General features: G+C 35.8%; 1 protein-coding gene across 5 annotated transcripts in view; it reads right to left on the reverse strand.

Moving 5' to 3' along the window:
- LOC128263782 (zinc finger protein 2) overlaps nt 1-13,035 on the reverse strand; it is a 56,976-nt gene that overhangs the window by 27,389 nt on the left and 16,552 nt on the right. For 4 of the 5 annotated variants that reach the window (XR_008268514.1, XM_052998983.1, XM_052998981.1 and 1 more), the window contains one exon: nt 10,175-10,224. The exons of the other annotated variant lie outside the window; for it this stretch is intronic. The gene's annotated coding sequence lies outside the window, so the exon portion shown is untranslated. The remainder of the gene's footprint in view (nt 1-10,174; nt 10,225-13,035) is intronic. 5 annotated transcript variants of the gene reach the window in all.

Raw genomic sequence — 13,035 nt, forward strand, 5'->3', positions numbered from 1 at the left:
CCATCATCTTCTGAAAAGATCATATCGTACTCGTTATATGGTATGTAGCAGGCGGATTAATGCGTTTTCGACCCTATAAAGTATATATATTCTTGACCAGGATCAAAAGCCCAGTCGATCTAGACGCGTCCGTCTTTTTATCTCAGATAGATAACTGAAAGATAGAACTGGAGACGGCCAGTATGAATGTCGAGATCTCGAAAACTATAAAAGCAGGAGATTTGGGATTTGATATGCAGGTTTATGTTTTGCCTACGCATAACCATGGTCAAGGACAGCAATTGGGCGGTATAAGTCAAGATCTATCGACGCACCAACCATTTTTCACATCGAACTATTATTTTATTTGAATATTTGAAAAAAGTAGTTCATATACATATACGAGGGTGCGAAAGGGAGCAAAATAATTGTTAGCGGAGAACGGGGGTTCTGCTTGTTCCTATCACAGTTTTAAACTTTTTCGAAGTCTTTCTTTCAGGGTATCCAACCGGTTTCGTAACCGTTATCCTTAACCGATAAAACCGAATATAGAATAAAATATTGTACGAATATTTGTTGGTTATACATAGGTGCAAGGGTATTTAAACTTCCACGAGCTGAAGTTTGCTCAAATTCTTGTTTTATTTTGTGGTTTTGCAATAAAACCTAAAACTCTTATTACATTTGTTCGGAGAAGTTAATAAGTTAAAGTTATTAAAAGCCGAATTAAGACATATTTGATATAAATCTGAAAATCTATTTTTAAAATCATATTTACTAAATGGTGATACTGCCAAGTTTTATACCCTCAGGCTGAGTAAGCTAGCTATTTCAACACTAATATCTATTTTATGCCAGATGATCATCATCTAATTGTACATGAATTTGTGATTAGCATCACCAGAAGATTCGATCTAGCCTTGTCCGTTTGTCCGTTTGTCCGTCTGTCCGTTTCTACGCAATATAGCGTCTCTCTTTATGAAACTTTCCTTCATTCTTACAATTTTATAAAAATCGGTCAACGATTTGTTAAGCTGCGAAGGTAACGATTAAAATTATACAGATAAATATCGAAACAAAGTCGTCTTAGAGAATATATTTATACTCTTGGCGAGGGAATTATAATTTCATTCATAAGTTTGCTACGCAGTGAAGAGGATATTTAGCAATAAAGGGTATAGAAATCTTTTTACTCCTACAAAAGGTGAACACTAGATCGATTTTGACTCAGAAACTATTGCGATGATTATGTGCCTGTTTCTTTTTTAATTAAACAACTTACTAACTTGGCTAAGGCATCTTCTTTTAATTTCAACCGTCCTGCTCACGGGAGGTGTGGGTGTCCCGGGTGTCCCGCTTCGCCACAGCTTATACGCATACTTTACAAAATTATTGTCTCGATTGGAATGGTGTGGGCACAAATAGAAAAGTTCACTGCCTTATGGCTTTGCACAAAACAAAGGAAGTCAAGGTTTTCCTGCTGTCATCCCCACACCCCCACACCTCTATCCGCATCCGTCCCTTCTTTGATTCGTTCGGACTATTCGCGCGTGCCTTTTTGTTGTATGTCTTTATTTCTGCGGAGTCGTCGTTATCTGTTCTTCATATTCCTCAACTGGTTTCACTCAGTCGCCTTTGCAGGCTTTTGCCTCTGCCTCTGCTTTTGCCTTTGGTTTTGCTTATGCTTTTGCTTATGCTTATGTAGCCAGTACTCCCACATACAAATTCCGTGATATATCAGCCACCACCATCGAGTGGCATGCGGCCGGTGGTGTTTCGTTTTGATTCTGCCTGCAAGTTTACTATAGCCTTTCGTTCGGTTTCGACTGTGGCTTCGGCTCTGCTCCCAGAGGAGGTTACAGTCGAGTTGGTATGAGTTGGTATGCAAACAACTCTTGGCGAACTGCTTGGCCTAAACCAGGACCAAAGCCAGCTCCAGCTCCAGCTCCAAGCTCGCCAGCTCAGCTCGAGCAGCTCGAGCAGCTCGAGCAGCGCGTTTTTCCAGAGCACCTTTAGCCTATAGAATCATTTTGCGTTCTTTCTTCTTAGGAATGCCAATGCCTCGGACGCAAAGGCGACTGCTGAAACGAACTTATGTTTGCCACTGAAGCTTCATATTCAAGAAGACGACGCCGTGGACAGCGTAGCATGATTTCTTTGGCACCGTTAGGCAGGCTCCGTCTTAATTTTCTTTTCGGTTCTGGCAAACCATTCTTGTTTCATTCTTAGGCGCTGCCGCTTTTTTCTAACGAGCACTGAATTATAATAATTAAAAACATAATATCTGATACCGCTACCCAACACGTGTTGGGAATGCAGATTTAACAAGAATAACCGATATTGTCGCGGTTCCCGACTATGAGATTGTAAGCCAAATAGTTATTTTACTCTGTATCTCTACATCAGCGATCACAAGGCCCTATCTAGTGAGCATAGGACAGTGTTTGGCACAGGTCACGTGTTAAAATAAGCTTAAGCTGCGTCAAAACAACCAAATAACTAAGTCTGTATGTCAAATCCGAAATCTGTAGCGATCTCTATGTTCGTACGGACGGACAGACAGACGAATATGGCTAGATCGACCAGGGTATTGATCCAAATAAAGAATATATTCTTTCTTCACCTGTTATAAACCTGTTTTTAAACTAACACAATAACGGGTATAAAAATGTAAATATTAAAAAAGGTTTCCCGATCCAATTGCAAATTTTGAAGCTCCAGTATGATGCACATAAAGAAAAATCTATGTCTCTCACCGATAATGATAAAATGACTTTAAAACTATATGATTATAACGAATTTATCAGTAAACTATGCAGGTATCTCATTGAGCATATCACGCAGGGTAGCTATGATGATTTTCCGGCGAATTATTCGATCGTTCCTAACGCAGCTATATGATATCGTTTATCGATTTTAATAACATTAAAACAGTAATTCTAATTTCACCATTCCTATATCTCAACATTTTCTTTAAATTGAAAAATAGAGAAGTAATCATTTTTATACCCTTGCAGAGGGTATTATAATTTCAGTCAGAAGTTTGCAACGCAGTCAAGGAGACATTTCCGACCCTATAAAGTATATATGTATATCCAGCATATCAGCATCACTAGGAAAGTCGATCTAGCTGTGTCCGTCTGTCCGTCCGTTTCTACGCAAACAAGTCTCTCAGTTTTAAATATATATATACTACCTGCAACAGGACTACAATTTTTGGGGAAGCTATGAAGATTTTTAACTAAATTTTTCAATCGTTCCTATGGCAGCTATATGATATCGTTTTCCGGTTTGAATAAAATTTAAAGCGTAACTCTGAATTAATATTAGTACTATCCAAAAGAAATAAATATAAAGTAAACAAGATAGAAAGCAAACTTCGGCATTTTTGAAAACATTAAAATTATGATTTACTTGCGTATATGTTTAAAAACATTGAAGCTACGATGATTTGCAGCTTAATTAATAGTTAGTTATTTTATAAGTTTTAATTATTTCTGTGGGAGCTATATGATATAGTCGTCCGATTTTGATGAAATTTTAACCGTAGTTCTGAAATAGTTAACCATTACTATATCTCGAAGAACTAAAAAAAAATATAAAAACCCCAAAGTTATAATTTTTTTTATTTATTTTTCCGATTGTTCCTATGGGAGCTATATGCTATAGTCGTCCGATCCGGCAATAGAAAGACAACTTTTGGGAAAGTTTCATGCAGATAGCTTTAAAACTGAGAGACAAGGTTGCGTAGAAACGGACGGACGGACAGACGGGCGGACGGACACACGGACATGGATAGATCCACTCTCCTAGTGATGCTGATAAAGAATATATACACTTTATAAGGTCGTTAAACACTTCTGACTGAAATTATAAAAGCTTTTGCGAGAATATAAAAACAGATTTTAGGTCTCCTGAGTTTTGAGAAATGCGTGTTAAAGTCTCAAATATTTGACTTTCAGGCATTTTTGAAGGCTTAAGGACAACGAATCCTTACGTGTCCCAAGTTAATTTAGCTTAGGCCAAGCTTTGAACGTTTGATTCAATCTTTGGCCTTTGGTTTTGTTTGAGAACTGCGTTTGACTAAGTTTGTTGTTTTTACTTTTTTCATCTATCGTGGTCTTATTTATTTAAAGTCTGGTGTGTGTGCCTACTAGATATAAAACTAATTTTGTACAATTGAACTTAACTTGACGACAAATAGTAACGTCGCATACAATAGGGTTCTAAATGATTTAATCAACCTTAAGCCGAAACCTCTGCAAGGGTATAAGAAGCTTACTACATTTTCTTAACCTCGTGCCAAGAAGGGTGTAGAACTCATTTATAACAACTTCGTTAAATAGTGTACAAAACTTATCGAGCCCAAAAGTAAGTCTATATTATTTTGAGTGTCCATTGCACAAAAACCGCGGGTATAATTAATGTACTATATGTGCATTTCCTGGAAAAAGTCAAGCAAGCCCCAAAAACTAAACGTTGAGAAAAATGTTATTTAATACAATACTAGAGAAACACTCAAATTTTGACAAGCGATTACACGACTTTGAAACACAAGCAACACTAACTATTTCTCTCAGCAAAATTTTGTTAAGTTTTTCGTTTAGTTGTTATGGCTTCTGTGGATGCTTTTGAATCAAACAAAATATCACGCATCTAAGTTTAAGCCAAGGGTTTGCAGATTAAAATGTAAATATCTTAAATAATAATGTATTTAATGCCCATTTTCAGCTTTACTTCTTCATTTTTTGGTTAACAAACACATCTGTGCTTTTATGCCCGTCTGTCCGTCTGTCCGTCCGTTTATATGCAAACTAGTCTCTCAGTTTTAAAGCTATCTGCATGAAACTCTCCCAAAAGTTGTCTTTCTATTGCAGGTAGTATATAAGTCGGAACGAGCCGGATCGGACGACTATAGCATATAGCTCCCATAGGAACAATCGGAAAAATAAATGAAAAAAAATTATAACTTTTCTGTTTTTTAATTTTTTGTTTAGTTCTTCGACATATAGCAATGTTTAATTATTTCAGAATTATGATATAAATTTTATCAAAATCGGACGTCTATAGCATATAGCTCCCATAGAAATAATAAAAATATATAAAATAACTATCTAATAATTGAGCTGCAAATTATCATAGTTTCAATGTTTTTTTTTAGCACATACTCAAATAAATCATAATTTAAATGTTTTCAAAAGTATTTAATTAATGCAATAGCTGCAAGGGTATATGAACTTCGGCTTGCCGAAGTTTGCTTTCCTTCTTGTTATTTTTAATGCTAAAGTCGTCCGATGCGGATCGTTCCGACTTTTGTACACCTGCAATATAAAGACAACTTTTGGGAAAGTTTCATGCAGATAACTTTGAAGTTGAGAGATTAGTTTGCTTAGAAGATGGATCAAGAATATAGATACTTTATAGGGGCGGAAACGTCTCTTTCACTGCGTTGCAAACTTCTGACTGAAATTAAAATCCTCTGCAAGGGTATAAAAATTACTTTTTATATCGGCACGCTGCTTTGAAATTGTAAAGTAACAAGGCTGGTTTGATTGTGCAGCTTTGTATCGACTGCCGACTGTTGCCGAGTGCTGCCGTGAGCTCCGTCGTCTTACTTGCACAACTTTTGTATGGGAAATCGCTGTGCGCGCACCCGAAAACAGGTGTAACTCAAATCTTGGTTAAAGTAGTCACTTTTTTTTATTATATTTCAAATGAATCAATGCTATATTTCAAACTTTCAAAAAGCAATTTAAAAAAAATTGTTGTAATTTTAAACAAAATTAAGTTTAATTATAACAATGAACTATATTTAAGCAGTAACTGCTTAAGAAATCATCAAAATAGCACCTTCCAATCAGAATTTATTAAATAAGAATTTAGTAAAGTAAAGTAACTGCCGTAAAACTTCGAAATTCTCAAAACCCAAAAAGTAGAATGAAATATGGACCTCTTAGTAAAAGTAGGCATACTTGGCAGATTTTGACTCATTAGTGTGGTTAGAATTGAATTTCTTAAATAAAGGGTCTTCATTAAAATACGGTTAAAAGTAATGCGACAATGTACACAACATTATTATAACAGCACATCTCGGGGGAATGCATAATAAGTTAAATTAATTTGTGTTCCGTACTCGCGGTTTCATTAGTGTACTATCATATTTGTGTACCAATGCATGAAATGATTACAAATTACAATCTCAATAAGAGTTCCCTCTAATGGCTGGAGTACCTTAATATGCCCCTTCTAACTTACTACAATCTACCTGTAGCATACACATAAACATACATTTTAAGTGCAAATAGTTAGTAAAGTTTAAAATCAACCTTCTGTTTGCCCCCTCGCACAGCACACATTGTCAACTTATCGGACGAACCCTTTATTTAAACCTAAACCTATTTTATAAAATTAAGAATTAATGAAAGCTTGGAATAATACAACAAACTATGCACAGTCAAATTTTGTGGCAGTTAAGTAGTAACATGCTAAATCGAATGCTTTAATAATAGATTACATGAATTTTTCCTTAGTGTACGCTATATTCAGGCACTTATTAACGTACACACACACATATTTACACACAGACATATCAACGAGCTCGTACCTTTTAAGGCATTTGCATGCAGAAGCGATTTATTGGTTTGAGTGAGTACGAGTACGAGTACGAGTGTGTGAGCAATTGTTGTAGTTCATGCACACCAAAACTCAAGTCACATCTGTTGGTGCTGTGTGTACCCGTGTGCAATTGCACGCACACACCGCATTTAAGTTGTCATCAGAGCCGGAGTTACTATTAAATAGGTACATATAATGCAGTTGGGAAAACGCATTTCGGATAATTGTCCAGTCGAGCTGAGCTGGGTAATTACTCGGCTTACATTGTTAGTGTTCTATTTTAGCATTTGTTGTCATCGCAGTAATTTGTAGCTCTCCGGCAGGCAGCACGAAATGCTTCGTAGCCAATAGCCTGGGTAAATATGTTACATTCGAGTTTTATATGTATACCTACTTACGTTGCGTACAGTTTTCAACGGTTTTTCAGTTATTTGAGTTATTTGAGTTATTTGAGTTATTTGAGTTACTTGCAAACACCGCGTTGCAGTATTAATTATCATTTTCTTAAATAGTCTTATTTAAATTTGCCATATCGTAGAAGGAAACTAAACAGTGCAAACTGCGGCAGAAGCGAGGAGCGGTACACCTTTGGGTGCTCTGATCCCTACGAACCCGAAGATTGCAAAAGCGCTGTGTGCTGGATGAGGGTGGTGGCGAGGGAAGGTACAATCACCAAGTACAATACACAATCGGTATGTCTGTGATTGTGTTCAGTTCAGTTCAGTTCTTTTTTCTTTTTTTTTTTTTTTTTAATTTTTTTTACTAAGAAATCGTCTTTTGTTCTCAGAGATCCAGCATAAAAAGTTGCGAATATAAAACAAAAGTGTCACTTGCCGAGGGTCTGGAGGTACCAGACGATGTCCGAGGTTGAGCTTGCATTGTTATTCCCTTTGTCGCTGACTGGGGTTGTGTTGATTCGTTTTTAGGAGTATTTATTCATGTATGTGTACATATATATAAGGCCATTTGATTCCGCCAGAGCCCCACAATCATTCATTTCGGTAAGATCAATGAATCGATACGATATACCTGGGGAGGCACAGAATCGCGACAAAAAGGAAGCCAGAAGGCGAAAGCTAAGCGGTATGAGTTCCCGTTCCCGGGATCGAGACGAGATCACAAAGTTTCAGTTGATGAACTGTTTTTGAAATTTACGAAAGGAGTACAGAAAAAACCAATAAATTTACTTTTCAGCCTTCATTAAAATTGTCGCCGATTGTTTTCGCCGCATGAATATGTTAATTTTCAGCTCACCAGACATATGAAACCAAAAAACGTTTAACAAGGTAACGACTGGAGACGAAATTAGGGCTAAGGTACGCTCATCGAACATCGTTGAGGGAATTGTTTATAATTTCCTAGGTAATGCATTTCACAAGGTAATCATTTCACAATGCTCAATTATGATTATTATTTATTTTGTTTAAACAACTTCTCCGAAAACTGCGTTAGTATCAATAACTTAAATTGGCAACACTTTGATTATTCTTATTTTAGTCAAGTAAGTCAAGCTTCCGCACTCGAATTTCTCTGAAGCTCAAACTAAAACATCTCATTGTTTTAAACGGGACGTAATATTTACTTGGATGGATGACAGTATGTAGACCTAAGGATAAGAAATTCGGTAGTGTTCATTTCTAATGGGGTATCAATTTCTAGTATTTTTAAGCTGAGAAAATCCAGATGTGATATTGTATACTTAAAATGAAATTTGGTGCACAAGAATCTATAAGGAATTAATTTAAATTAACTAATTAATTTGAATTTGAAAATTACATTAAATAAATGGGGTTAAACGAAGTTCTAGTTTAAGACTGCGTATTTCTAGACCCTTTTTCTAAGGGTTTTCAATTCTTTAGACGGAAATGCGTTCTGTCTTATTGCGTACAAATATATTTTCCAGAATGGAAGCGAAATTCGGCAAGCGAAGTTATTTACCCTTGAAGTTTAAGTATCCCTCAAATTAACTATATTCAAAAAATATGTAAATCAGAGCAGTTATCAATTTTTTCATTTATTTTTTATTTTTTCGACTGTTTCTATGGGAGTTTTAAAAAAATTCATTTTGAAATTCTGAAGCATTTCTATATCTCGAAGAACTTAAAAAAAATATAGAAAAACAGCGAAATTATAATTTTGTTCATTTATTTTTCCGTTTGTTCTCATGGGAGTTTTATGATATAGTCGTCGATCGGCTCGTACAAGTTATATTCTTCCTGCAAAATAAATAAAACTAAGAGACTTGTTAGCGCAGAATCGAACGGACGGATGGACAGACCGACATGGCTAGATCGACCCTCTAGTGATGCTGATCAAGAACATATATACTTTAAAGGGTCGAAATTGTGCGCTTGTTGCGTTTAAAACTTTTGACTGAATTCATAATAACCTCTGCAATGCTATTAATACACTGATCAAAAAAATTGAATAGTAAGAATAAATACATGGTAATTAAAAGCCAAAGTTTATTATGCCATATTTAAATTAAATATTACACCGTAATGTTAATTAGAATGCACATTAGAATGGATGACTTAATATTAAAATATTTTAATTAATGTGAAAAATCAAAAATTTCAAATAGTTCCTATTTGATTTAAATACATTTTAATTGGGTTAATATTGATTAAATTGTATTTAAATTTGCAAATACTAAAATCAAAATCCTAACTAAATCGTTATGGTTGATCACCAATCGAGAAATATTTAGAAATATTATTAGAAAGTCTTGGATTTAATATTTAAAAAATTAGGTGTCAATATAAACGTCTGTTAAAGAGCGATATAAAAAAATGTGTAAATATACTGGAAACTCGAAGGTAACCATAAGAAGACCCTTCGATTTAAACAAAATGAGCCTGTGTTAAAGTAAAGGTCGGTTCACAATTTGAATCCATGAATTCATAAATAACAATGACCAGCAGCACACAGGATGAAAATAAGGATTTCCACGGGGATAAGGATTTTGAGTCAAAGACCCAGTCAAAGACCCAGTAAGGCCATCTGAGAAGAAGTAAAACAGCAATAATAAAACGAATTTATGCACTGAAAACACACACACGCATGTATACAATATCAAAAGGGGACAAAAACAAAGCTGAAGAAAAATGTATTGTATTTTATTAAGGGAATTGTTTTCTTTGCCTCATTTTTCTCGGAACAAAGTGATGTATGAGCTCCATAGGCCAAAACACAATACGGATCTTGTGAGACGAGACTGCTACGGAGTCGGAGTCGGAATTGGATTGGGGATTGTGAATTGTGGTTCAGGCCGGTCGGAACAGAAGCAGAGGCGGACGGGTCGAGCTGTTAAGCCGTTAAATCGAGACGACAGTGTTTGGGTGAGCACTATGTAACTATGGGAGCTTACAATCTCAACGTGAGTCTGCAGACGAGCAGCACCACTGTTAGGCACAAGAAAAAAGAGTTCGAGAAGGAGACATAAAATAACAATGACCAACTACATATTTTGAGGAATAAAAGATGATCGGAAAATAACTTTTTAGAAATATGTTAAAGGTTTGAATTTTGGTTAGTTGGAATAGGCGAACTAAAGTACTAAGTAGACTGTATAACTTACCAATTTACTGAGTCAATGGCATGATTACCCCTCAAAGGATTTGAAGTTTACTGAAAGGGAGAAGCAAACATTTCAGAGTTAATCATTTAATTGTGCAGGCGGAAAGGCCTCAGCATTGTTTTCTAAATTAAGTGTTTTTATTTAATGTAATGTGGGTAAAAACCCACTGTTATATAGATGGACATCTCTTCTATCACACCTGCAAAACTCATTGCATCGAATCTGGTGTGTCCTTGTACTCCATGAGTACCGGTAAAAATAACAACGCATCATCGTTCATCGCCCCGACACCGTCGAGTCTATTGATCACGTCATTCATCTCTAGGTAAGAAGATTAAAAACCCAACAGAAAATTGAAATTGTCTGTTAGTACCTGACCGCTAACTGCGATCAAATCGCGCAGCCATTAATTATTGTGTTCACGTAATTGGCCCTTTTTAAAACTGTCACAAATAATACCTATAAGTAGAATAGTTCGGCAAACTATCAAACTATCAAACTATCAAAACTATCAAGCATGGCCCACCATGCCGCAAATGATCTCATGTTTATATGCGCAAGAGCAGGAGACATTGGGGCAACCACTTTGGCAACGCACAATCTAAGGGTCAATGCCCAAAAAATGTCATCGATACATGCATATGTATAAGTGTACACTCGGAATTGTGACTTTTAACGCACAAAACACAAAGCGTGTTAAACTATTTCAAATTCACAGAGCATCTCAGCCAGCGTTTCTTCGTTCAGTTGGGAAAACACGGGTAGGGTGAAGGCAGGGCACGTACTTTGGCAGTGACACCCATCGTGACAAACGTACGTCGCGAGGCAGTTTCACCAAGCTAAAAATCAGCTAGCCAACACCAGACACGTACTTATGTATGTACTATACACTAACCGAGTTATTTCTGTTACACTTAATACCCTTGCGGAGGTAAATAAATATGATTGTTTTACAAGCTCGAAACGCGTCGAAGGAGACATCTTCAGTTGCCGGTAGTATTAACATTGACTAATAATTTGCCTACAACAGCTACACAGAGAGAACTCTTACGTTCTCCTTGATTTTAAACTCATCAATCGTTGTTCTTTGGTGTTTTAAGAACAAGAAAATAACTCAAGAAAAACGTAATGGAATTGACCTATTTACAATTATTTTATCACGCGTTTTTTTTTAAATACTCTGTCTAGTTTCAGTAGCAAATCCCCAAATGAAAAATATGGCTCTTAAACTGAGAGACTACTCTGCGTAGTCTGTAGTAGGAAAAAACAAAATAAATCGACTTAGCTTCGTTGTTTATTCACATATACGCACACAACGTCTCTAACAATTTTAAAAATACATTTTAAAGTTTATTAGAATTACAGGTCTATATGAAAATGCTGCCGTCGAACGATTTAACACTTTTTAAAAAATTGACAACTTTATTGTTTTTAAGCATTTACGCACAAAATACGATACAGAGTACAGAATACTACAGTTACCCGTACCTGCAAGGGTATACCTTTTTATAGCAGTTACTCGTAGAGTAAAAGGGTATATTGCCTTTGTTAAATAGTATGTAACAGGTAGAAGGAAGCGTTTCCGACCCTATGAAGTATACATATTCTAGGATCAATAGCCGAGTCGATCTTGCCATTTCCGTCTGTCTGTCTGTCTGTCTGTCTGTCTGTCCGTCTGCCCGTCTGTCCGTCTGTATGAACGTCGAGATCTCGGGAACTACGAAAGCTAGAGATTTGGAATTTGAAGTGCAGATTCTAGTAGTTCCTACGCAGCGCTAGTTTATTTCAAAACGGGCCACGCCCACTAATCGGGAAAGTCTGTCAGACCTTTCGACTGTGTGTGAGAAATCGAATTGAGTTAATATTTTAGAAGTTCTTTAGTTATTAATTTGGTTAATTATGGCGTGCTATTTAGATTGAAATTTTATTGTTAGCTGAGGCTGAGTATCGGGTATCTAAATGCCGGAAAACTCGACTATAACGTTCTGCCTTGTTTTAAGATGAATTATTATTTTTTAACAAAAGTGATATCTTGAAAATGAAAACATACCTGTTGGTTAAAAGAGGGACAGTCAAAATGTCTTTTTTTAAGCCTTTTCCATAAATTAACATAATCAAATTTTTCTGTTTAGTATTTAATACAAAAGTCTCTGAAAATCTTTAAGATGTATAAAGCTACGAAACAGGAAATGTTAATTTTAATCCTAAGACCTATAAACAAAAGATGAACTTGTTTTACCTTCTCTTAAGTGCACACTTTTTCCTCTATCCTTGTTAGTAATTAATATAACTATTTTTCGGGTTTCTTCTTTGCCATAATCTTATCGACGTGGTTTTTGTGACTACGACCGATTTAAACCAGTCGAGGAAGACCCGAAAGCAGTGGAAACAATGGAAGCGGTATAAACGCAGCGGAAGTTGTCGAGACGCTTCTTACTCATAATTAAAAGTGATTATTGCTGAAGGAGATTGGTCATATAAATTAGGGTGGACCTCTTCAATTTTATTACGAATGACTTTGGGATGCCAAAGTTTGACTCTCTTCTTGATTTTAGTTATGATATGATATGATGATATCTTTTAACTTTTTTTGCTACAGAAACAAGAGGTATGACAGTCGTTACGATCGCCCAATCAAAATACAAGATTTCTTATATCAAACGTTGCGGCGAAATCATTTTTGTTTCAAAACGACTAGTTTGCTGAAGTATTTGCACGATACTTTTTGAAGGCGAATTTGGAAAAGAACGTTCGTCAACAGTTAACAAAAATAGATGAAATAGTAAACTACAAAAAAAACCTTTAAATGAACCAGCAAATAATTTTTATACCCTTGCAGAGGGTATTATAATTTCAGTCAG

Source organism: Drosophila gunungcola, unplaced genomic scaffold, assembly GCF_025200985.1.
Source record: "Drosophila gunungcola strain Sukarami unplaced genomic scaffold, Dgunungcola_SK_2 000018F, whole genome shotgun sequence".
In the NCBI taxonomy this organism is placed as follows: domain Eukaryota; kingdom Metazoa; phylum Arthropoda; class Insecta; order Diptera; family Drosophilidae; genus Drosophila; species Drosophila gunungcola.